Source organism: Barbus barbus, assembly GCF_936440315.1.
Source record: "Barbus barbus genome assembly, chromosome: 42".
Taxonomy (NCBI): Eukaryota; Metazoa; Chordata; class Actinopteri; order Cypriniformes; family Cyprinidae; genus Barbus; species Barbus barbus.
In genome coordinates, this window is record NC_136720.1 from 12,795,250 (window position 1) to 12,821,100 (window position 25,851).

The 25,851-nt window shown below is 38.8% G+C and overlaps 2 pseudogenes across 2 annotated transcripts in view; one reads left to right on the forward strand and one right to left on the reverse strand.

Moving 5' to 3' along the window:
* The first annotated feature begins 1,249 nt into the window (after window positions 1-1,249).
* Window positions 1,250-16,423, forward strand: LOC306861836 (gamma-secretase-activating protein-like; annotated as a pseudogene). Its single transcript has 18 exons — window positions 1,250-1,300; window positions 1,367-1,441; window positions 1,521-1,607; window positions 1,759-1,851; window positions 2,234-2,437; window positions 2,538-2,740; window positions 4,999-5,127; window positions 7,447-7,505; window positions 7,734-7,765; window positions 8,570-8,631; window positions 10,019-10,114; window positions 10,884-10,954; window positions 11,046-11,140; window positions 14,170-14,289; window positions 14,624-14,685; window positions 15,392-15,496; window positions 16,125-16,221; window positions 16,323-16,423. The product of its transcript is annotated as a gamma-secretase-activating protein-like (transcript).
* A 2,359-nt stretch (window positions 16,424-18,782) lies between these two features.
* LOC306861837 (coiled-coil domain-containing protein 146-like) overlaps window positions 18,783-25,851 on the reverse strand; it is a 29,763-nt pseudogene continuing 22,694 nt past the window's right edge. Inside the window, exons 14-17 of the transcript in view lie at window positions 25,575-25,694; window positions 20,901-21,034; window positions 19,284-19,532; window positions 18,783-18,982 (exon numbers count right to left, since the gene is read on the reverse strand). The product of the transcript in view is annotated as a coiled-coil domain-containing protein 146-like (transcript). The remainder of the gene's footprint in view (window positions 18,983-19,283; window positions 19,533-20,900; window positions 21,035-25,574; window positions 25,695-25,851) is intronic.

A 25,851-nucleotide genomic window follows, 5' to 3' on the forward strand; every position in this document is an offset into this window, starting at 1 on the left:
TGAGATTAAACCCCATTTTCGATAGCTACTCAAAATGATGTGTCAAATGAGGAAAGAGCGAAAATAGGTAAGCGGACTTAATTCACTTGCTATATAATTTTTTATTTATGTAATAAGTATATTTAGTAGTAGTCGTCGTCGTAATAGTAAACGTATTACTACTACATCTATTATTGGTGGTGGTGGTGGTGTTAATACGTCGCTCAGGGCTTTTATTGTTTATATAAATGTGTACACATTCACACAAGATAATTAATTTGTTTAAAATGTGTGCCGGTGTTTTGAGCCTCGCATTCTGAGTGTGGAGAGAGATGGAGGGGTTGTGTACCCTTGGAGAGTAAATTTGGCTTTAGTTTCATGTGTCACTTTAATTTGAGGGTCATGCGCGGCGCGCGACGTTCCATTCATAGCAGCGCAAACGTCGCGCGCAGAACAATCTGTCGCCAGTCTACAGCTAGGGACGGATTATGACGCACCGGTGACCTGGGCATGGACTGATTAAAGGCCCCCCTCAATTGAAATTGCGCTCATTTTTTCTTAAATTCAAATAGTAATGGATTCTATCTACACTAAGTGAAAACAGCAGTATTTTTAGCGATATATTATTTACAATAAGTGCAAATAGCTATAGATTATATTTACACTATGTTAAAATAGCAGGATTTTGTGCTATTTATACTACTTGTCGCAAAATAGTGGCAATTATCTGCACTTCACGATTTTATTACATTATAAAACAGTATGCAATAATAACATATTGAGTGTAAATTTTTAATAATTTTAATTCAAATTATTAAATGGATGCCATTGGGACAATAAGGCCCTCCCGACACCTACCCTAACGAACTAGAATGTGTTTAGGAGCATGTGTGCAAATAAAAAAATCCCCACAGGTCTATAAAAAGTAAAAAAAAAAAAAAACAGTTTTAGTAGATTTAAGGCGATAAAATATATTAAATGGTATATAAAATATCTTATTATTTTCATAAGTATTACATTTGGGGATGGAAAACAGGAATCATGATACAACCAGTGATTATTAAACTGCAAAAGGCTATGATTATATTAAATAAATAAATAGGAGTGCAGCTAATTGTAAACTGTAAACAAAGTTACACACACAAACAGTTTACATAGTTTAAAGTAGGCCTATAAATAAGCAGAAATAATTAGTATAACAGAAATAACAGTTCCTGAAATCATCTTTTGCCAAATTGCCAAAAGGCACTGTATGCTGTAAATCACCTACATGATTTCTGATGATCTGCATTCCAGCTATTTTGACTTTGATTTTGTGTTTGTACGTAATTAATTTGATTTGAACTGATGTAAGTTGCTGTTCTGAATCTCTGGATGTCATGAACAGGAACCATGTGTGTGCTACAGCCACCCAGTTCACTGGCATAGGGACGCCACCTACCTATTGCATTTGTGCACAGAGGTGCAAAACATCATGCAGCAGTGATATAAACATTCACACAGTTCATTATATAGAGGATTAAATAGACTCTCTCTGATAGGCTGCAGTAAGACGTTCACTGTCTCTCTAGAGAAAGGCTCTGCACCTGCTAATTTGCCAGTCATCCATCCTATCTTCATTCATCTTGGTTAGTACAGACAACATCTCTCACTCTGCCCACAGAAATTCATCCAACCCAGTCTTTAATTCTCTCACATACAGTACATAGAAAGTCTTTCATCTGAAATGGTGTCAACTGCCAAGGGTTATCTTCTTAGTTGACGTTTTATTAATTTCAGATTATTATATAGCGGTGTACCTGGCTGATCATTTTCTGCACCTCATCAACTGCAGACAACAAGACCTGCTCTGCTACAGTCTTTTCCTCTCAGGTACAGCCTAATATTTAGCTTTTTTCTTTTGTTTTGACTTGGCTTGGCTTATTTTGTCTTTCTCTTCAGAAGTTTGGGTGAGTTTTTCTTATCCTGGGTTTTTTGTTTCATTTCATTTTGTGTGTTTGTTTTTATTTGAACTACTGCAATATATTTCATATGTTTGATATTCATTATTTTCTGATGTTTTATTATTTTGTGTTATGAATGTTAGATTTTGCATATATTTTAACATATATTTAGGATGATTTTAACTGTAATTTGAAATGTTCTTTAAACAATCACTTTCCCCAAAGGTCCCCCAAACTAATTCTGCAGTGCTGATCCATTCTGTATTTATGTGTTTTCTGTGTGTATTACCTTACTCTGTGCCTTCTCACAGGGGCAGATGGTCACATTGAAGCCCTGGGTTCGGGCAGAGTGCTTGTGAGCGTGTCTAGCAGCAGGCTGCTTGATGTCCGTGCCGGCAGGATGTACACCATGGAGCTCAATCCGGACTTCCTGCTTCAGCTTCTCAGTTCAGAAAGGCCAGAGGCCCAGTAGCTTGCTGCTCTGCCTTCAGCCAAATCCTGTGATAGAGCTCAAGGTGAGAGAGAGAGAGAGAGAGAGAGAGAGAGAGAGAGAGATTCGTTTTGTGTGCTGAAAATTCACTCTAATGTGTGATTCTCATTTCTCTCTTGTTCCAGATTATAAACTGGATCAGTGAGAATGTCATGAGCTTTGATGCTTTTGATCAGATCCAGGAATTTATTCTATGTGTGTGCTTCTATTCATGTGACTTATGTCAGTTTTGCATGCAAAATGTTTTTATAATATTTTTTTCCCCTGATAAAAAAGACTCCTGAAATGCACTCCTGAACTGCTCTGCCAGCCAATAATCAAAGGGAAGGTAAGAGAGATCCTAATTCTATATGCATTAATGTATTACGTGAAATAGTCTTTCCATGATAAACAGCAGGACATTTTTTAAAATTTGAGAGTATTTCAAACAGATGTGGCTGTTTTTGCATTTAATTTAATTAAGATGTTAAGATTATGGTCACAATTTAAGTTTGAAAAAAAAGAGATCTGATTTACTTTATTAATACATGTTACTGAGCATATTGTAAACACAATTCATGTGTTGTATATGTCACATTACAGCATTAAATGGGCTGACAAATAACTTAAAGGGCAAAAAGCAGTTCACTTTCTAAACACTAGGTGGCAGAAGAAACAGTGGAGGATCAGTACGAGTAAATACAGGTCCTTCTCAAAAAATTAGCATATTGTGATAAAGTTCATTATTTTCTGTAATGTACTGATAAACATTAGACTTTCATATATTTTAGATTCATTACAACACAACTGAAGTAGTTCAAGCCTTTTATTGTTTTAATATTGATGATTTTGGCATACAGCTCATGAAAACCCAAAATTCCTATCTCAAAAAATTAGCATATCATGAAAAGGTTCTCTAAACGAGCTATTAACCTAATCATCTGAATCAACTAATTAACTCTAAACACCTGCAAAAGATTCCTGAGGCTTTTAAAAACTCCCAGCCTGGTTCATTACTCAAAACCGCAATCATGGGTAAGACTGCCGACCTGACTGCTGTCCAGAAGGCCATCATTGACACCCTCAAGCAAGAGGGTAAGACACAGAAAGAAATTTCTGAACGAATAGGCTGTTCCCAGAGTGTTGTATCAAGGCGCCTCAAAAAAAAGTGTGGCAGAAAACGCAGCACAACGAGAAGAGGTGACCGGACCCTGAGGAAGATTGTGGAGAAGGACCGATTCCAGACCTTGGGGGACCTGCGGAAGCAGTGGACTGAGTCTGGAGTAGAAACATCCAGAGCCACCGTGTACAGGCGTGTGCAGGAAATGGGCTACAGGTGCCGCATTCCCCAGGTCAAGCCACTTTTGAACCAGAAACAGCGGCAGAAGCGCCTGACCTGGGCTACAGAGAAGCAGCACTGGACTGTTGCTCAGTGGTCCAAAGTACTTTTTTCGGATGAAAGCAAATTTTGCATGTCATTCGGAAATCAAGGTGCCAGAGTCTGGAGGAAGACTGGGGAGAGGGAAATGCCAAAATGCCTGAAGTCCAGTGTCAAGTACCCACAGTCAGTGATGCTGGTGTTGGTCCACTGTGTTTTATCAAGGGCAGGGTCAATGCAGCTAGCTATCAGGAGATTTTGGAGCACTTCATGCTTCCATCTGCTGAAAAGCTTTATGGAGATGAAGATTTCATTTTTCAGCACGACCTGGCACCTGCTCACAGTGCCAAAACCACTGGTAAATGGTTTACTGACCATGGTATTACTGTGCTCAATTGGCCTGCCAACTCTCCTGACCTGAACCCCATAGAGAATCTGTGGGATATTGTGAAGAGAAAGTTGAGAGACGCAAGACCCAACACTCTGGATGAGCTTAAGGCCGCTATCGAAGCATCCTGGGCCTCCATAACACCTCAGCAGTGCCACAGGCTGATTGCCTCCATGCCACGCCGCATTGAAGCAGTCATTTCTGCAAAATGATTCCCGACCAAGTATTGAGTGCATAAATGAACATAATGGCCATTCTTTTATTGGTCGGATGAAATATGCTAATTGTTTGAGATAGGAATTTTGGGTTTTCATGAGCTGTATACCAAAATCATCAATATTAAAACAATAAAAGGCTTGAACTACTTCAGTTGTGTTGTAATGAATCTAAAATATATGAAAGTCTAATGTTTATCAGTACATTACAGAAAATAATTAACTATCACAATATGCTAATTTTTTGAGAAGGACCTGTAGACTAAAGCAGGCAAAAGCGAATCCATCTCTAATTCATTAAATCTGCTTGGAAGAGGTCTTAGCAGGAAACATATCAACAGGAAATGTAACAGGAGTTGTAAAATAGATGTCAACTATCAAAAAAAAACAAAAAAATTGATAGATCAGAATAAAATTGTGAAAAGCCCCCTGAAACATTTGCCAGGGCTTCAGTCCAGATCCAGATCCAGATCCATCACTAAGACGCACTTAATTTGTCGAAAGTGTACAGTGAGTTATGTGCTTCACAGCTTTATGAAAAGTCTGTTTTGCAAATCTTCTTTTGTACTAATGTTGTAATTTTATTTTATTATTGTGGTAATGATTTTGGTTCTTGTGGGTTAAAGCCTAAAAGCCTGCAGGGTTATTGGGAGGAGCTCCAGCATGTCTTGGACAGGATGAGGTACTTTGAGGCAGTACCAAGCTTCAGGTCCAGTCTGATTAAAGAGGACTGGGACAGATTTCAGGCTGCTATGGTTGAGCGCTAGGACCACACATTACGCATCAGGACTGAAGTGACCCAGAATCTATATTAAAAGTTAATAAAATTTGTTAAAACGTTTATTTCATTTGGTCAAAAAAAAGTCCCTAGCGGAGCACACATTTTTCAGTAAATAGACAAAGACTTTATGGATAATTTATTTCTTAATCAAACCCAGATGAGATGTTTAACAAAAGTCATTTTGCGTTCTTTTTTATGGTGAAATTAAATCATCAGTGAAGCTAAAAAAATGAAATATTACCCACAGTTGAAACACCGTCATTCATAGAAAATGTGAGCACCAGCTGAAGACTGCAGGCTTGCGGCAAAAACATCTTTATGGCCATATTGGGAAAGATGTTTTATTATTGAATCACAGCACATTTGTATGATTTTTTGAGAAATATAGAGGTTTGATAAATATAAAATTCAAACATATTGCAGAACTCAATTTTTTTTCCTTAAAAAGGAACTGGATACACATGTAACAACAACAAATTTGATTGTTTTTTTTAAATAATTAAAAAATACATTTTTATTTTAGAATACAAAAATATATTTTATTTATAAGGGCTATACATATATATTTATACATTTTATAAGTGCATAATACTATATGCAGTATACAGTGGAAAAAAATAAAATTTCATCCCCTGCTGATACGTTTGCCCACTGACAAAGAAAGGATCAGTCTATAACTTTAATGGTAGGTTTATTTGAACAGTGAGAGACAGAATAACAACAACAAAAAAATCCAGAAAAACGCATTTCAAAAAAGTTATAAATTGATTTGCATTTTAATGAATCAAATAAGTATTTGATCCCCTATCAATCAGCAAGATTTCTGGCTCCCAGATGTCTTTTATACAAGTAAGGAGCTGAGATTAGGAGCACTCTCTTAAAGGGACTGCTCCTAATCTCAGTTTGTTACCTGTATAAAAGACAACCTGTCCACAGAAGCAATCAATCAATCCGATTCCAAACTCTCCACCATGGCCAAGACCAAAGAGCTGTCCAAGGATGTCAGGGACAAGACTGTAGACCTACACAAGGCTGGAATGGGCTACAAGACCATCGCCAGGCAGCTTGTTGAGAAGGTGACAACAGCTGGTGTGATTATTCTCAAACGGAAGAAACACAAAATAACTGTTAATCTCCCTCGGACTGGGGCTCCATGCAACGTTTCAATGATCATGAGAACGGTGAGGAATCAGCCCAGAACTGCACGGGAGGATCTTGTCAATGATCTCAAGGCAGCTGGGACCATAATCATCAAGAAAACAATTGGTAACACACTACGCCGTGAAGGACTGAAATCCTGCAGCACCCGCAAGGTCCCCCTGCTCAAGAAAGCACATGTACAGGCCCATCTAAAGTTTGACAATGATTCAGAGGAGAACTGGGTTAAAGTGTTGTGGTCAGATGAGACCAAAATCCAGCTCTTTGGCATCAACTCAACTCACCGTGTTTGGAGGAGGAGGAATGCTGCCTATGACCCCAAGAACATCATCCCCACCATCAAACATGGAGGTGGAAACATTATGCTATGGGGGTGTTTTTCTGCTAAGCGGACAGGACAACTGCACTGTATCTAAGGGACGATGGACGGCATTGAAGCCAACCAGGGCATTGAAAATGGGTCGTGGATGGGTATTCCAGCATGACAATGACCCAAAACACACGGCCAAGGCAACAAAGGAGTGGCTCAAGAAGAAGCACATTAAGGTCCTGGAGTGGCCTAGCCAGTCTCCATACCTTAATCCCATAGAAAATCTGTGGAGGGAGCTGAAGGTTTGAGTTGCCAAACGTCTGCCTCGAAACCCTAATGACTTGGAGAGGATCTGCAAAGAGGAGTGGGACAAAATCCCTCCTGAGATGTGTGCAAACCTGGTGGCCAACTACAAGAAACGTCTGACCTCTGTGATTGCCAACAAGAGTTTTGCCACCAAGTACCAAGTCATGTTTTGCGAAGGGGTCAAATAAAATGCAAATCAATTTATAACTTTTTTTAAATGCGTTTTTCAGGATTTTTTTGTTGTTATTCTGTCTCTCACTGTTCAAATAAATCTACCAATAAATTATAGACTGATCATTTCTTTGTCAGTGGGCAAACGTACAAAATCAGCAGGGGATCAAAACAAATTTTTCCCCCACTGTATGTTATATATTTATATTGTTATAAATATAAATTGTTGATAATTGAAATATGACAGGCACAATATATTGACTGGTGAGCACCTACAGTAGGACTATGATACAACTATCTGTTTAAAAATATCAATAATTTAAAATATTTTTGCTGTTATTGCTCCAGAACTCAGAGAAGAAGAAATCTCCCCGCTGTCATCGCCATATTGAGGAGAACACAAAAAAGTGGGCGGAGTTCGGCATGTGCCAAGTATTATGTGTGCATGGAGACTGAGTGTGCAAGAAGTGTGTGTTGCAAAACAAAACAGAGTGCTATTTAATGCAAAAGCAAACTAACTCTTATATTAATAAGTTGAACCTCTTTAAAAAAAGACAATATTTACTTTTGGTGTTGGTGAAATGCAGCTCAGTGTAATTCAAATGTCTCTTTTCCTGTTTATTTCTTACATGCAGAGTTCTGTCCATGGTGGACACTTGGCATTTGGGTAAGAGAAACTCAGTTTAAATGGCCTGTCGTGTCAACGAAAGGACACTTGTGAGATTATGTATCCTTGATCAAATCTTGGACATTTTTCAAACTTTCATGGAAAGTCCCTGCAACTGGAGTTTCAGTCTCAGGGTCAAATTCTCTGGCTTGAATGTAATCAGTCTCTAGGTTTATGTGTAGTTAATCAAACACCTCTTTAGATACTAGGGAAATGGGAGGAGGAATTCCAAACTGTTATATAAGAGTAATTACAGTACGTCCTTCCCACTCACAAACCGTGCACACACACACACACACACACACAAATAAGACAAATCAATGTGTTATACTGTGTTAGTCAGAATACTTTTCAGTGCTGGATGATTTTTTTTCATTTGTAACTTGTCATTCACCAAAAAGTTTTTTTTTTCTTTTTCAGTTCCTACAAACATAATAGAAATTTGTAGAATTATTAAGGTTGTTAAATTTTGTCTGACAGGACTATCGGTATAGTTCGGCCAAAATTAAAAATCTGCCATCATTTACTCATGTTGTATGGCTTTGTTCTATGAAACACAAAATAAGCTATTTTGCAGAATGCTAACGCTGCTCTTTTCCATGCAACAGAATCATATAGTGACCCCCAAAAAAAGTCAGAAGTGCACTAGTGAGAATACATTTTGAGAGCTACGGATGAGGGCAGCGCTTTTGGGTTCCACAGAAAAATGAAAGCAACAACATTGGATGTGTAAATGATGACAGGTTTGTGTAAACTAAACCTTAAACACTTACTTTCTTTCTCACGTTCCCTCTGTCCTTCCAGATAAGCGTGTAGTTCCTCTGTTTCAAGAGGAAGACCAACAGCAGAGGGTGCTGGTGGGCCTGGTGAGTAGTGGACCATTCAGTTGTCCATCATCCTGCAATGGTCAGCTGTAACTCTCCACACAAAATAAGCAGACATGCCATCAAAGCAGCTGAAATCAGAGCGAATAGGGGACAAGTGCAGACAATTCTAGACCATTATACAAACCTTGACAATGACAGCAAGGATAAAAGCCCTAATAAAAATCAGAGGACTTAAAATGTTCTTGTGACTGCAGTAGTCCTTAATATTTATTATTCTTTTACGGACCACCCACCACAAATCTAACAAGGATCGAATATGAAACCAAATAAAAAGTGAGTCATTGTTGAAATCATCCATTTGGGTGAATCCATTAAGGATTTAATTCAATTATAAAATGATATATTTATTATAATTTATTGTACAGCTCTCTGGAATACATGATTCTGATTGGTCATTCCACAGTCAAATTTCATTGTACGATGACTGCTAAACTGCATAATTGAGCATAATCCAAACAACAAATTTCCTTAGTTGTATTATATTCATGGTCTTTTTTTTTTTTTTTTTTTTTCAAATATGTATGTATATTGCATAGTATATGTATGTATGTGTGTATATGTATGTATGTGTGTGTGTATATATATATATATATATATATATATATATATATATATATATATATATATATATATATATATATATATATATATATATATATACATACACATACATACATACATACATACATACATACATGTATGGGGGGAAGTCGTGGCCTAATGGTTAGAGAGTCGGACTCGTAATCGAAAGGTTGCGGGTTCGAGTCCTCGGCCGGCAGGGATTGTAGGTGGGGGGAGTGAATGTACAGCGCTCTCTCCACCCTCAATACCACGACTGAGGTGCCCTTGAGCAAGGCACCGAACCCCCAACAGCATGGCTGCCCACTGCTCCGGGTGTGTGTTCACGGTGTGTGTGTGTGTGTGCATTTGTTCACTACTCACTGCTGTGTGTGTGCACTTGGATGGGTTAAACGCAGAGCACCAATTTCGAGTATGGGTCACCATACTTGACAATACGTCACGACTTTCTTTTTTTCATATATACATACATACATACACATATACATATATATATATATATATATATATATATATATATGCCTACATATATATTTGAAAGAAAAAAGACCACCAAGTGATCCAAAAGACATGAATATAATACAACTATTAAGGAAATTGGTTGCTTGGATTATGCTCAATTATATAGTTTATCAAAATATATTATTATTTACACATAGAATTAAAGCAGTACAGTGTACAATCAAATATATATATATATAATGACCTACTACTGTACATTACCTTTTTAAAAGCATCCTTATGTGTGAAGTGCATATATATCAGTTTTTTTGAGGGGGTTTTTCAGATGGTGGACGAACTCAGAGAGCACTTAAACAGACATTTATCAAGACTGGGGAAGAAAAATATCGATTTGCTGGTGGTGAATTATGCTGCAAAGCTGGTATGTGTTTGTGCTTTTGCATCATTATGAAATCTCCTGCAACGCACTTGTAAGCAATTGGCAGCTGTGGGACAAATCTCCTCTGTCGACACAAAACAAAGCTACACCTTAAGCAAAGCACCCTTTTTTAATTTTAAGAGTTTTAAGTCTGCCACTAGATCAACTGATAAAACTAGTCCGGGATTAGGTTATAAATTGTGGACCAAAATGAGTCTTTAAATATACACAGGGCGATGACCTTCTATCTTGTGGTGTGCGCTTGGTCCCAGAGTGATAAACTCTTGTCCTTATGCCAAAACACAGTTATCTCCCTCCTGCTTGGAAGATTGGAACAAACCTCATAATGTTCTACTCTCCTACTGCACAAAGATATGCACTAAATATCTGTTTCCACCAAATTGTCACTAGACCGAGCCCATTCGGGAAACCAAAGGGGAAGTAGACGTTTACAGGTTCTTCCTGTTTTCAGACCAGGGTGACCATGAGGATGTGAGAACCCTTGCATGATCTGCCAAGCGTAAGCGAGTTAATGAGCTTGCTCAAGTGAAACTAAAGTGAGCAGGGGTGGTGCTCGTGCATTTGTGCACTCATTGAAAACAGGAAAGGAGAGTGAGTCAGATTGTCCAGTACACTCTCTGATAGTTGTCATTTGAGGACAGTTTATTTCCACTGAACATCTTGACAGATTCATAGTAGTTTCATAGAAGATGGGTGTTGTCTTGAATCTGCTATATGTATTTTGTAACTTATGACTGTGTTCTCTGTTCAGCTGGAACTGGTCTGGCACGTGTTGGAATTGATGTGGCAGAAGCTGAAGTTGGGCCCCTGGGTGCTCTGCATGTATGTGCACCAGTCCATATTTTACTTCCTCTTTGGGGGGAACGAGAGTGCTGGATTTCTGGAATCTAAAGCCTTCAGTTTCCTGTTTTAGTAAGCAGCAGGGTAGTTCAGAAGAGTGGGCGATGTTTCATGTGATGTTTCGCACTCTGGAAGCAACTAAAGGGCTCTGTCTCCCCCTCCCTCCAGGTAAGAGGACACCTGACTAAGATAATCTGAGAACACTTAGAAAACAGTTCCAAATCCTAGTGAGCAACATGTTTGTCTTCTTACTACATGCCTATTAACACAGAATCCTAATTGAACCTCATAAGTGGCTATTTGGAACGCTCCATATGGGCATCAACTCAAATACACAAATATCCCTCCTTACATGAAAAGACTCAACTCACAGTTGATTCCAATAGAGTTTGACGTTAACGTCTTACTATACTTTAGTAAAACAGTCTAATTATTATATTATAATTAGATATAACTATTTTTGCATGAATATTGCTCAGTATTTAATGAAATAAAAATATATTGCTACATCCAAAATAACATACTGCCTGAGTAGGTACGATATTTGATTTGAAACTTACTTCACGACTTTCTATGTAGTATAAATGTGTAGGACACACTACATTAGTCATGGGACCTATGGTATCAGTTGGGTGACTCCTGGGGCCACATGGGATAGTAAAGTATCCATCACATGCACACTTCAGAATCTGGGTAGAAGTAATAGGTAATCTAAGTACTTTTTGTCTACTGTTTTTAAATACTTTTTCATAATCCTTAAGTCTACTATAAAGTAGGGAAGAAGGCTGGCATCTTTGGACGTAGGGAAATTCCTCTCAACTCGTTTGCCATGTTTGCCATGCAACTGGCCATGCAACTGGCCGGGGTTTTCAGACATTTTTAACCTTTCCCTCTCTCTGTCTGTGGTTCCCGCATGCTTCAAAAAATCCACCATTGTGCCCATACCAAAGAAAAATAAAATCACATGCTTGAATGACTGGAGGCCCATTGCTCTGACACCCATCTTCAGCAAGTGCTTTGAGAAACTCATCAGAGACTACATCTGCTCTGTGCTGCCTGACTCACTGGATCCCCTACAATTTGCATATCGCAGAAACCGTTCCACAGACGACGCTATTGCCTTCACCCTGCACACTGCTCTCTCCCACCTGGAAAATAAGAACACCTATGTGAGAATGCTGTTTGTGGACTACAGCTCAGCATTCAATACCATAGTGCCTGCCACACTGGTTGAGAAGCTCCAGACTCTGGGACTAAACGGATCTCTGTGCAGCTGGATCCTGGACTTCCTGACAGGCAGATGTCAGGTGGTCAGAATGGGCAACAACACTTCATCCCCGCTGACCCTCAACACTGGTGCTCCTCAGGGCTGCGTCCTCAGCCCACTCCTGTACTCCCTGTACACACACGACTGTACAGCAACACACAGCTCCAACGTCATCGTCAAATTTGCTGACGACACAACGGTGATAGGCCTGATCACTGACAACGATGAGACGGCCTACAGAGAGGAGGTGAGAACCCTGACTAAATGGTGTCAAGAGAACCACCTCTCACTCAACATCGACAAGACCAAGGAGCTGGTGGTGGATTTCAGGAGACAGAGCAGAGAACACACACCCATCACAATCGACATGACACCTGTGGAGCGGGTAAACAGCTTCAAATTCCTCGGTGTTCACATCACTGAGGATCTCACATGGTCCGCTCATACAGATGCAGTGCTGAAGAAGACACACCAACGCCTCTTCTTCCTGAGACGGCTGAGGAAGTTTGGAATGAGCCCCAGCATCCTCAGATCATTCTACACCTGCACTGTGGAGAGCATCCTGACAGGCTGCATCACCGCCTGGTTTGGAAACAGCACTGCTGGCAACCGCAAAGCTCTGCAAAGGGTCGTGCGAACTGCCCTTCACATTGTTGGAGGTGAGCTTCCCTCCCTCCAGGACATCTACACCAGGCGGTGTATAAAGAAAGCCCGGAGGATCATCAACGACTCCAGCCACCCGTCCCACAGACTGCTCTCTCTGCTGCCCTCAGGAAGACGTCTCCGCAGCATCCGATCCCGCACTAGCCGACTGAGGGATAGCTTTTTTCCTCAGGCTATCAGGCTAATGAACAGTAAAAACTAATACACCCTACAGCACACTCCCACTTTACAATATACCACGCACTGCACTTTAATTCCACACAGTTCAAACTGGACTACCAGTACACTACTGCACAAATACAACAATCTTTTTGCCAGCACCGGATACCATCCAATGCACATCCATGACATTTGCACATCCGGTTTCTATATAATCTGCTGCATCTTCGCATAATACTGTGTGTATATAACGTAGAATGTGTACTACATACTGTGTATAATGTGTATCGGTAACTGTATGTCTGTCTAATAGTACACTGTGTGTACTGAGTATATGTATGTGTATATTACACATTGTCATCTGTATAAGTCTGTACGTATGTATGGTGAGGTCTATATGTAAATTGTTTCTGCAGTGTCTGGAGCACGCTCTCAAGAATTTCACTCACGAAGGCACACGTGCTGTGGTGATGTGACAATAAAAGTGATTTGATTTGATTTGATTTGATGTTGGATCAGGGCTTGGTGTAGTTCTTTTTCTCCAAAAAAAAAACATGATTTTTGCATTACATTTTTAGCATAAATTAAGTGTCTTCAACAGCCTTCTTGTTGGGAGCATGTTCATGCTATGTAGGCAATGCACTAGGTCTTAGAGTTAATGTTCCTGATATACTAAGAAAAAGGGAGCTGCTGTAATTTCTTTCCATGTTTAGACGTTTTTAGAGTTTATTTAATGTTGCCAAAAGGAAAACTGATTTTTTAGTTCTCCCATGGCTGACCAAATACATTTGAACCCGCAAAAGACTAATCAAATGAGCATCTCTCCAAAATCCAAATGAATCCCATGTAGTTTAGCTATTGGGTGTGTTCGATTTTCTATGGCCCAGTGAGGGAAAAAAGTTGTTTCTGAAATCTGAAGTGTGCCAGATCTATCTGGGTGGATCCACTCTTTGACACAAATGCTTTGGCCTGGGCTCAGTCCTGCCTGGAAGATGATTAGTAGTGGAGTCATTGACCCAAGTGTTTCAGTTCTAACCAGTTTTGTGATGGATGGAGAGGATAGAACTGGTTAAATCGCTTAAGTGGTTTATTATGTGTGCACCTGTAGGTTATTCTACACTGTTAAGTGTGCTCGGAGTCCGTTGTCTCCCACAGAACACTTTTCTCCAGTATGTGGACTATGGCCTTCTTCAGCTCACAGAACCATTTGTTTCATGCCTTATAACAGGTACTAATTTAAACACACATTTTAATATACCCTCTTCTGACAGCTGTCTATTTACATAGATAAAGTACTTAGACATCATCAGTCACCTTTGAACTCCTGTGCTTTCCTACAGCATACTCTTGGTCACCGTATTAAGGTCTCCAATAGGCAAAAACGTATCCCTGACCTGCATAAAATTAATTGGATTTGAATCAAACAGTGACTTTGGATAAATACGAGAACACATTAATTATCCACATTATTAAAGAAACATGGCCATTTAGGAGTTAGTGTTTTTTTTTTAAAGAACAATGTTATGTTCTCTCACTCTTTCTGTCAAGCTATCTCATGACAGATTTAGATAACAGTGATGCCAATGAGCAGTTGAAGTTCAGTATTCTGAAAAGACTTCCTGAGGTAAGTTTCCTACTTAACTGTTCTCTTGAAATCTTATGAAGTCCGACCCCTGCCCCACTTCTTGCTCAGAGCTTTGAGCTGCTTGTGTAGATGTCAGAATTAATCCTGTGTAAAAGAAAAGGAATGTGAGAATGTTTGTGGTCGTGTGTTGGGTCACGGCATGTGCTTGGGCTTCAGTCTTTGTTTTCTAGACTCAAGGCAGCCAAGTGAGGAAGTGTGGCAGGTGTAATAGAAAAATGCAAGCCAATTACTCCCTTGCTGATTAGTCCTGCTGTTTTCCATGATAGTGCACTCGTCCATTATTGATTTTCCACCTCTTCCTCTTGTTTTGGAAACATTTTGGTTCCTAGTGTTATTGTAAATGATTCATCAGTTCAAGTTATTCCAAAAAATCATAATTTGTCTTCAGAATCTATCATCAAAGTAGATAATACTCTTTCTCTGGAATGGGAAAATATTAACCAATAGCCAAGTAGTTGTAGTAATAGCAATGCAGCTTTCCTAAACTTTTGACAATATTTAACACATTATTGTAAAGGTGGATGGATAACATTAATGTTAATCCAATCAACTCCCCGTGTCCCACCCAATATTTTTGCTTAATGAATATTATATTTGAATCATAAATGTCACATTACGAACCGATAAATGTCACATTACGGGTTGTGAATGCCATTTCATGTTGACATGATGTTTTTGTAATTAGCATATGGAACAGAAAGTTAGCCAGCAGTGGGATCAACCCATCACTTCTGCATACATCTCCAGAGATTACGTCAGGACTCAGCTGGAAAAAAACGTAGAAAACACGGTGAGTATGGCAGGGGCAGACCCAGTTCCAGAAGCAGAGCCAAGTTATGAAAGGATTAGCTTTTATAGACTAGAAAGCTTGCCAGGAGATGTTTCACAAGAATGCAGAACTCAGCATTGAACAAAAAACTCTGGCGTTTTCAGCAGAGAGTGTATTCTGACTAACTTAAACACCTCTGATTAGTCAGTGGGTTTAAGAAATCAATTGTCTATTGATTTGTCTATGATTGGCTACTTTGTTCAACACTACAAAACATGTTGTCAATAGAAACCTTTGATGCTCTTCAGAATGCAAACAAACAAAGACATTGGAGCATTTGTCAGTTTCACCAGTTCAACTGAGGGTGCTTTTGCTTTCATTTGAGGATTTTTTTTTTTTTTTTTTTTTTTTAGAAAAACACTGCGGCATGAAACTGGTTTGAATATCTGCCAAACAACTGCAACTAATTCTTGGATGAAACAGCTTATTTGACTAGATGCTGAATGAAATATTACAACCGCTGTTTAGATGTACAGTTCTAAATCGAACAAAGAATCAAGTGTTTTGATTCTCAGGAAACTGAATCATGGTCTTGGCTCTTAGATCAAATGCTTCTATGTTTACCAGCTAAACACAAGATATTTTTTAGGACTCTGCACTCTTGGACTATGGCAAGTCACGTTTCTATCCTGATTTCCTGCCCCTAAACTACCTCGCCAAGATTCTCTCAAATAGGGAGGAACAAGGTACACGGTTTCAGAGATGAAGTCATGTATAAAATATGTTATAGAATAGTAAATGTTGTCATTTACTGTAAGGTAATAATCGTGTGGGTGTTGTATTTCAGCTCAGAACCCTTTTGAAGAGCAGGAGAATGTGGATGTCAGGTTTGTGGAGGAGATGGCCTTGAAGCAGACACAGATCAAGCTGGGCTTTGAAGTCAAGTAAAAAAAACCTGGTACAAACGGTTAAAGTGGTAAAAAGGGAAACATGGAAAACAATCTGAGAAATTAGGGTAAAAAGTCCCCCTGGCCAAAGAACAAAGCTCGATATATGCAGGTGACTGTAGTAATGTACAGAAGTTTCAAAGTTAGCGATATCTTAGTAAAAACTGAAGCCCAAAATCATACTGTTGACCAAAGATTATTTCCCAACTGTCAGTCTGCTCTTTAAATATCACATTTTAGTACCCAGATGGGCACGTACTGACTCTACTGATGCCAATACGTATGGGGAATATTATGCACTTTTCTATACACACAGATGCGATGGAAGTGCACCAACAAAAAAGACACATAAAGGTATTTTTTTTCCCCCAGATGTTATTTGGGGTCAAATGGGTACATTTGTAAATATTTCACAAACAATAAATAAAAAATCATATTCTATGTACTCTTCATTCTTAGTTTTTATATTCTACAAAATAAGATGCTTCTTGTCGATAGCAATTTCCTGAAAGGTTATTTTATATTGCTGCCTTTGTATGTTTGCAATTATACTGTTTAGCCTGTAAGGCATGCTTTGCAGCTGTTTAGATGTTATTGGTTATTTTTCTGTGAAGCACTTTAGGCTTCTACATGAATGAATACCACGCTATTAATGAAGTTGATTATTAGCTATAACTGTGCCGAGATCAAGGGTTGGTTATATGCCAAAGTATAAAACCATCCAAATGATTTGGCTAAAGATTAGCCATGCAATTACCAAGCGAATCAATTTACTTGCCCCCAAATATTTTTGCAAATGCAAAATGCTGAAAATTGTTTCTATTCAACATTCTGCCTATTACACATTTTTTAAAAATAAGGCTTAGAAATTAGCATTTTAAATTTTTGATTGTTTATATTTTATTTTAAATAGTTTCTAGTCCACATTCCCATATATTTTCAAATGGTGCATATGTATGTACAGTCATGGCCAAAAAATATTGGATATCGAGAAGGCTGTGAGATTTAATCTGCATTGTTAATCCTTTTGATCTTTTATTTAAAAAAAATCTCCAAAATCTAACCTTTCATTGGATAATAAGAATTTAAAATGGGGGGGGGGGGGGGGGGGGGTATCATTATGAAATAAATGTGTTTTTCTCAAATACATGTTGAACACAGTTATTGGCACCCCTAGAAATTCTTAAATCTAGAAAGTAAAATATCTCTGAAGTATTTTCCCATTCATATTCACAATTTTGAGCACTTCAGGGTGATTATTTCTGTTTCACAGAAATATAAATAGGAGGGAAAACAAAGCCCAAATTCCCTTAATCATCCATCTCAATGAGAAAAAAAATATATATATTTCTGATGTGCAGCAAAAGATAATTGAGCTTCACAAATGAGTGAAGTGGCTTTAAAAAAAAAGAGCTAGAGCAGTGAAAATTCCAATTTCCACCATCAGGGCAATAATTAAGAATTTCCAATCAACAGAAAATGTTACGAAACTGCCTGGAAGAGGACGTGTCTCTATATCGTCCTAATGCATGGTGAGACCTCTGACCTGAACCCTGTAGAAAACGAGTGGGGTGAACTGAAGAGAAGAAGCACCGTCATGGAGCTGTGAATCTGAAGGATCTGGAGAGATTCTGGATGAAGGAATGGTTTCTGATCTCTCGTCAGGTGTTCTCTAACCTCATCAGGCATTATAGGAGAAAATTTAAAGCGGTTAAACTGGCAAATGGAGGTTTCAAAAAGTATTGAATAAAAGGGTGCCGTTAATTGTGGCCAATGTGTATTAGAGAAAAACATTTATTTCATAATGATATTTCCCCCATTTTAAATTCTTATTCTCCAATGAAAGGTTAGATTTTTGTGAATTTTTTAAATAAAAGATCAAAAGGATTAACAATGCAGATTCATTTTTACAGCCTTCTTTGATCATATTTACCAAGGGTGCCGATATTTTTGGCCATGACTGTATATGTATTTATTATGCATATGCTGTAGGATGCGCAATATTGTGATTTTTCATATGAATCTTTCATAATCTTTGTGATAGAGTAGAAAATAATTCCATAGAATGTCCCATTTGGTTCTGTAATTAATTTCCCTGTAAGATTCAGCTGTGCGTGGCTCCAGAGGGCATGGCATCATCTCTAACCATTCAGCTCTGGCAGATCTCTAAAGAATCTCTCTGAATTCCCACCAGAAGGCACTTCACTGGGCTGCTAAGCACTGAAATTAGACCCATATGATAAACAAGTCTTATGTTAGCATCACTAGTTCTGAGGAAATGGACCAGATTCCTCAGGAATGGGAGCACATCTGGACTTTTATTTTTGTGTCTGTAAGCATCATGAGTTTGAAGACTCATTCTAGATCTCAATAGGTTTGTATTTTGGTTTGCGGATGTGGCGAATGTTGGCACCAGGTTCAGTGGGTAAAAGGGGGCCAGGGCTCCATAGTGTTTGGGCACTGGCAAAGGACCGTCAGTAGGGATGTAAGCATTGGGTCGCAGCTCAGCTGTGGTGTAAACACCGTTTGGAAGCTGATTCCACTCATCTTCCTCAGCCAGCTAACAAACATAAACATAGAAATACTTCAGTATCACACAAACATGATGTTAATAGGTGGTTTAAATATTTACCTAAATATTTCAATTAAAGTACAATTCCAAACGGAGCATTAGCCCAGAACTGATCCAACATGACAGTCTTTATAATGTTAGAATTAATTTAAATTCATCAATCACAACCGAGAAGTTCATAAAATGTCTATCTCTATAAGGACAAATCTCATGAAAACGTGTCCTTTGTGACCCATAATTTCATATAAAGGATGTTTACTGTAAGATTTGAGTGCATTTGGAAGGTTACCCTGGCTTTTTTCTCTGCGTCTGCCTGGCGTCTGTGCTGATCTCGAAGGCAACGCAGCCACTCGTTCTCTATGTTGTCTGAGGGGGGCAGGCCTTGCTCCACACACCTCTGACACAAGTCCAGCTGTAGTTCCTTGTCTTTCATCTCCTGCTGTAGGGTCATGCACTCCACCTGTCTCATGGACAGCTCTGCTACCACCGCCATCATTTGACGAGTGCGCTCCCTGATCTGAGCCTGCAGCTCATTCACCTAAGACACAAACACATTCTAAATGAATTTGCTAAAACTCCTGGCTACATGACCTTATGTGTTTACAGTAACACAGCACATTATTTTGAGGTTTAGTTAAGGTGAAGTATTTGTTAAAGGGGTCATCGGATGCCTATTTTACACAAGTTGATATGATTCTTTAGGGTCTTAAATGAAAAGTCTATAACATATTCTAGTTAAAATTTCTCAATGTAGTGTAAAAAACACCTTTACCCTGTCAAAATCAGCTCTATTTTCAGCATGCCGTGTTTTTTAGTCCATGTTGCTTTAAATGCTAGTGAGCTCTGCTGACTCCACCCCTTTCTTCCATGGAGTGACAAGCAAGATATGTGTAGATTCCCTATTCGACTGCTCCAGATACGTTGACGTGTCAGCCATCTCGCATTCACCATAATAATCAATGAATATTCAAAGATATACAATCATATAACTTGCTGTTGTAGACACACACAGTCAATGCGCTCAAAGATTCGCAGACCATTCCTAAAATGGTGGATGGCTTACGTATCGCGGCCCATAGAAACAGTCCATAATGAGGCATCTAGGTATATATGTCTATGGAGCATACTAACCTTCAGCTGCTAAACTGGCTAACTAGCACATTATGAGGAAAGGCGGTTTGCACAGATTCATATAAACCTTTGATACTCACTTAAAGCTGGATCACGAATGATTCGGGCGAACAAAGATGAATTTATGTAGATCGGGGATCGGCGCATTCCATTCAAAATGAAATTAACGTTAATCCTCTGCGACTTCAGCAGCTCAGATGTCAGAAGTAAATGACGACTGCTATATTCATTATTACATCCAACGACTAAACACCTCAATCGCTTAATCGGAGACATCTTGTCTTCCCCTGCATCGGAGTCGACACAATGGCGGACTGATGACAGCTCACTCAGGGCGGGTCTAAGGTAAGACGGTCTTGTCAATCAACTATCGTGGGAGCAGCCTGTACAGAACTACATCATTCTGACAGGGGTCTCAGAACAGCCTGATTTGAGAAAGGGGATTTTAAAATAGGGATTTAAAAAAAAAAAAACACTGGGTGGATTTTTATAATTATAGGATGGATGTGTACACACACTTCCAACACACATTTATGTTCAAACAACTTGAAAAGTGAATTTTGCATTCGATGACCCCTTTAAGAACACCTTGCTATGGTTCATTAATGTGGGCAGCTGATGTTTTTTAGAGGCCATGAGGTCTGCAGGGTGTCAAAGCATCAAGTAGGCTATTTTGTATTGTGGTTTTCCACTTGAGGTCCAATGTAAATTGGAGTTCTGAAGCAAAACCATGTTGCTTTGCAGTGTGTTAGAGTAAATCTGTCAGTAAACTTACTTTCTTAGCCAGATGCAGCGTGTCTTCTTTACCATTCTCAGCTTTGATTTGGATGCGCTGGGAAAGGCATGTAACTCATACACAAGCTCCATTTCCAAGAGCTGAGCCTCCTTATCTGTCAAATGCACCTCTAACTAAACACACACACACACACACCAGTGAGTGACATTAACTTTTTCTTTTGATTTTTTATCTATACGAGTGCATATTTTTAACAATGAAATGTGTTAAATATATGTATAACAAACTAGGTCTAGAATATAAATAATATACAGTGCCCTCCATAAGTATTGGAACAGTAAAGACAAAATTGCTCTGTTGGCTGTGGAGTCAAGATATTTGCAAATATGATTAAAAGATGAATATGAGACAAAACTACAAAATGTCACATTTTATTATTAGCCGTTTCAACACATACATGTTTTACCAAATAAAAAGAACAGCACTTTTAGAGTTCATCCCACTCATTGATGTGAGCATAAGTATTGGGACAGTTGAACATAAGGTGGATATAAAAGATTAAAAGCTATTATTTAGTTGCAGATCCCTTGCGCACAATCACAGCAGTGAGTCTGTGACCCAAAGACATCACCAGACTCTTGGTCTCATCCTTTGAAATGTTTTTCCCAGCCTTTAATGCAGCCAATTCCAATTGTTGCTTGTTTTGGGGAGTTTCTGCCTTTACTCTCCTCTCCAGCTGGTGAAATTCATGTTCAATCGGATTTAAATCTGGAGATTGACTTGGGCAATCTAAGACTTTCCATTTCTTTGCCCTTATAAATTCCTTGACTGAACTGGCAGGGTGTTTTTGGGTAATTGTCCTGATGCAATATGAAGCACTTCCCAATGAATCTGGTGGCATTTTCTTGAATATTGGTAGGCAAGATGGTTTTGTACCCTTCCAAATTCATTCTGCTACTGTCATCATACATTAAGTCATCAGTAAAGTTGAGAGGGCCTGTTCCAGAGGCAGCCATGCATGCCCATACCATGACACCACCTCCACCATGCTTTACAGATGAGGCTGTATGCTTGGGATAATTGCAGTTCCCTTTTTTTCTCCACATTTTTGCTTTCCCATCACTTAGATAAAGGTTCATCTTTGTCTCATCGGTCCATAAACACAGTTCCAAAACTTTTGGTGCTGGTCAGAGGTTTGCATCTTGCTGTGTAGCATCTATAATTCTGTGTCAAAGTCTCCTGAGGACAGAAGATTGTCAGAGCATCACCCCAGCTTTCTGGAAGTTGTTGGTGATTTTACAGACACGTCTTTTAGAATTTATTTTCACAGCTTTTATGATTTGTCTGTCAACAACTACTGTTGTTTTTTCAGCCAATCAGGTCGTTGTTGGTTGCTGGTGTCGCTGGTGGTTTCCAAACTCTTTCTCCATACCTTTCTCTATGCCCTTTGTTTTTGCTAGAGCTCTAACTGACTTCCGCTTTTCTTTTAGCATCCACATTGCTTGCTTTTCTCTCAAAGTCAGCTCCCTCATCTTCATCCTGGTTTGTCTGTGTCATCATCGAATGCAAGATTCAGAATGCAGAAGTAATGGATATAACTGATACGACACATTCCCTGCTTTTAATATCTGAAGAATTAATGCAACAGGACACAGCTGATCACATAGAAAGACCTGTGAAGCAACTGTTCCAATACTTATGCTCATATCAGATAGAGGGATGAAACCCTAAAAGTGCTGAACTTCTTATCTGGTAAAACATCTATGTGTTGAATCACCCAATAATAAAATGTGACATTCTGTAGTTTTGTCTCATATTCATCGTTTAATCATATTTGTAAATGTCTCGACTCCACAACCAACAGAGCAATTTTGTTTTTACTGTTCCAATACTTTTGGAACTCTCTCCACCCTCAATACCACGACTGAGGTGCTCTTGAGCAAGGCACCGAACCCCCAACTGCTCCCCGGGAGCTGCAGCATAAAATGGCTGCCCACTGCTCCGGGTGTATGTTCACGGTGTGTGTGTGTTCACTGCTGTGTGTGTGCACGTTGGATGGGTTAAATGCAGAGCACGAATTCCGAGTATGGGTCACCATTAGGGCTGGGTATCGAGTTCGATACTTTTTAGGCGCCGACCGAATTGCCTCAATACCACCGAGTATCGAAAAACGTCTTGTCGTTCGGTACCAAATTTCGATACCTAAGGGGTTAAATCTTCCTTCATAATCCTGCAGCACTAGGTGTGTTTGACTAGAAGCGGCGCGGTGCTGATTGATCAGTGTTTGACATCCGCGAGAGCGCTTCGAAAGCGCACGGAGCAGTCCGCTCTTTATATCGCGCGGTTTGTACTACACACAGACTGAAGCGCGCGTGACGCTCGCGGTGATTTCAGCGTCTGCCGCCTCTCTAAATGAGGACATAAACACATGAACAACATCTCCAGAACTGCTGTGAGAGTCAATTAATGAGCATTTTACCGTTTGATTCGAGTAAAACGTGCGTCATATCATATACACACAGAACTGTAAAGGTATTCCAGCCAACCCTCAAAATAAAAGTTCGGTTTAACTTGGAAGACACTGCAGCAGAAATATATTAATATTGTTCAGCAGACAGTACATACTGCTACTACTAGGCTACTATTAAAATTATTAAAACTTTATTATTATTTTTTTTTGGCAATTATCACACAACAGTTATTCCATTTTTTAATTTTAATAGTAAACCCCCTTTGTTTGCCAAAATAAATAAACTTTGATTTTCAATAATTTAAAGAAATTAAATTAATGTTTTATGTCTTCATTTGAAAACCAGATACAGAACACAGAATTTCTGAGGAAAAATAAAACCTTTCATTAGGCTATTTTAACAATACATTTAAATAAACTAAGTTGTTTTTATGCATTCAAATGATTAGACATACTACACCAGAATTTAATAACAATAAAACATGTGGTGAAAGAAAATAAAACACCCACTTATGAAAGTGGATGAAGATTTCAAATTTCTTGAAGTCTTTAACAACCTAGAAGTGATGATGTGTTTTAAAATGAACACGCACTAATGTAAACGTAGCCTAACAGATGTGTAAACTGAAAACAATTTGAACTTTATTAAAATTATTTATTTATTGTGTTGGATATATTTTGTTCCTTTGTGCAGTGGCTCAGGAGATGAGGCTTTGAGTCTGTATAAATATCAGCATTAAAAAATAGTTTTTTGAGATAATGTAATCTTATTAAAACTGATTTCATAAAACTGGTATCGAAAAAAGTACCGTTCAGGAACCGGTATCGAACTCAAGGTATCGGTATCGGTATCGGAAATTTTTGAACGATACCCAGCCCTAGTCACCATACTTGGCTGAATGTCACTTCACTTCACATGATCTTATATGGAGATGGGAGAAACTTACAGAAGGACAAACATCACTGCGACACTCCACCAATCTGGGCTTGATGGAAAAGTGACCAAACTCAAGCTTCTCCTCAGTAAGGATACATGAAATCCTGATTGGAATTTACAAAAATACACCCAAATTACTCTCAGACTATGAAAAAAAAAAAAGATTCTCTGGTCTGATGAACCTCAATTCCTTATTCATGTCTGAGGGAAACCAAGCACCACTGATCACCTGCATAATACCATCCCAACAGTGAAGCATGATGGCGGCAGCATCATGCCGTGGGGGTGTTTTTCAGTGGCAGGGACTGGGGAAGTGATCAGAGAAGACGGAAAGCTGAATGCAGCTAAATACAGAGATATCCTTAATGAAAACCTGGTTCAGAGCGCTCAGAACCTCAGACTGGGCTGAAAGTTCACCTTCCAACATGACAATCAACCTACGCACACAGCCAAGACAATGCAGGAGTGGCTTAGGGACGACTCTATGAATGTCCTCGAGTGGCCCAGCCAGACTTGGACTTGGAACCAATCAGACATCTTTGGAGAAACCTATAAATGGCTGTCCACCGATGGTCCCCAGCCAACCTGACAGAGCTTGAGATCTAAAGACAAGAATGGCAAAAAAAAAGCTCTGATGTGCAAAGCTTGTTGCATCATACCCCAAAAGACCTGAGACTGTTAATTGTTGCCAAAGTGCTTTAACTAAGGTTTGAGTTAAGGGTAGGAAGACTTGTGCAATGTCATTTTTTCAGTGTTTCCTTTTTAAAGTTGTGATAAATCTGGTTTTTGCTTTGTCATTATGGTGAGTGGGGTGTAGATTTATGTGGGGGGGGAAAAAAAAGTAATTTAAAGCAGTCTAACATCATAACGCAACATAACAAAATGAAGGGGTATAAATACTTTCTATAGGCACTGTATATATATTAATTAAATAATGGAAAAACATTTGTTTGATTAAAATGAAAAATGATTACTCTTTAAAAATTCAGTTACAACTAAGTCAGCATCATCTCATATTCTATGCAATAAAATGTGTAAACAATTATATATTTTGTACAATATAACAAACCAGGTCTAGAATATAAAGAATTCTTAAAAAATAATATTTAGAAAATTATTTATCATTATTATTATTATTATTAAAAAAATAGCATAAGAAATCAAGTGTTACAAATAAATATAAATTCTGCAAATGCACTTGTTTTGGGTGATTGTGCTTAGTGAAACTGACCAACAGGACGGTCCCTGCCAAAAAAGGCATCAACCCCCAAATATTTCCCTTCATGTGGACTGCAAGCAACTATACCTGTTCAATCCTCTTGATGAGCTCCTCAGGAGACAGATCTTCTCCACTCAGTTTTCTGGCTCTGGTATGGTTCACACAAGCCTTTTCTAACTCAGTCAGTCTGTCTTTTGTCTCAGACAGCTATGGCACAGAAAAAAAAAAACAGCCGCACCATCAGGACACAATTAAAACACTGGACTCATTTAAAGCCCCTTAGCTCTTATTACACAGATTCACTGTGTATTGTGTGTGTGTGTGCGTGTGTTTGTATCCCTCTGTGAGTCATTTGGTTAAACGG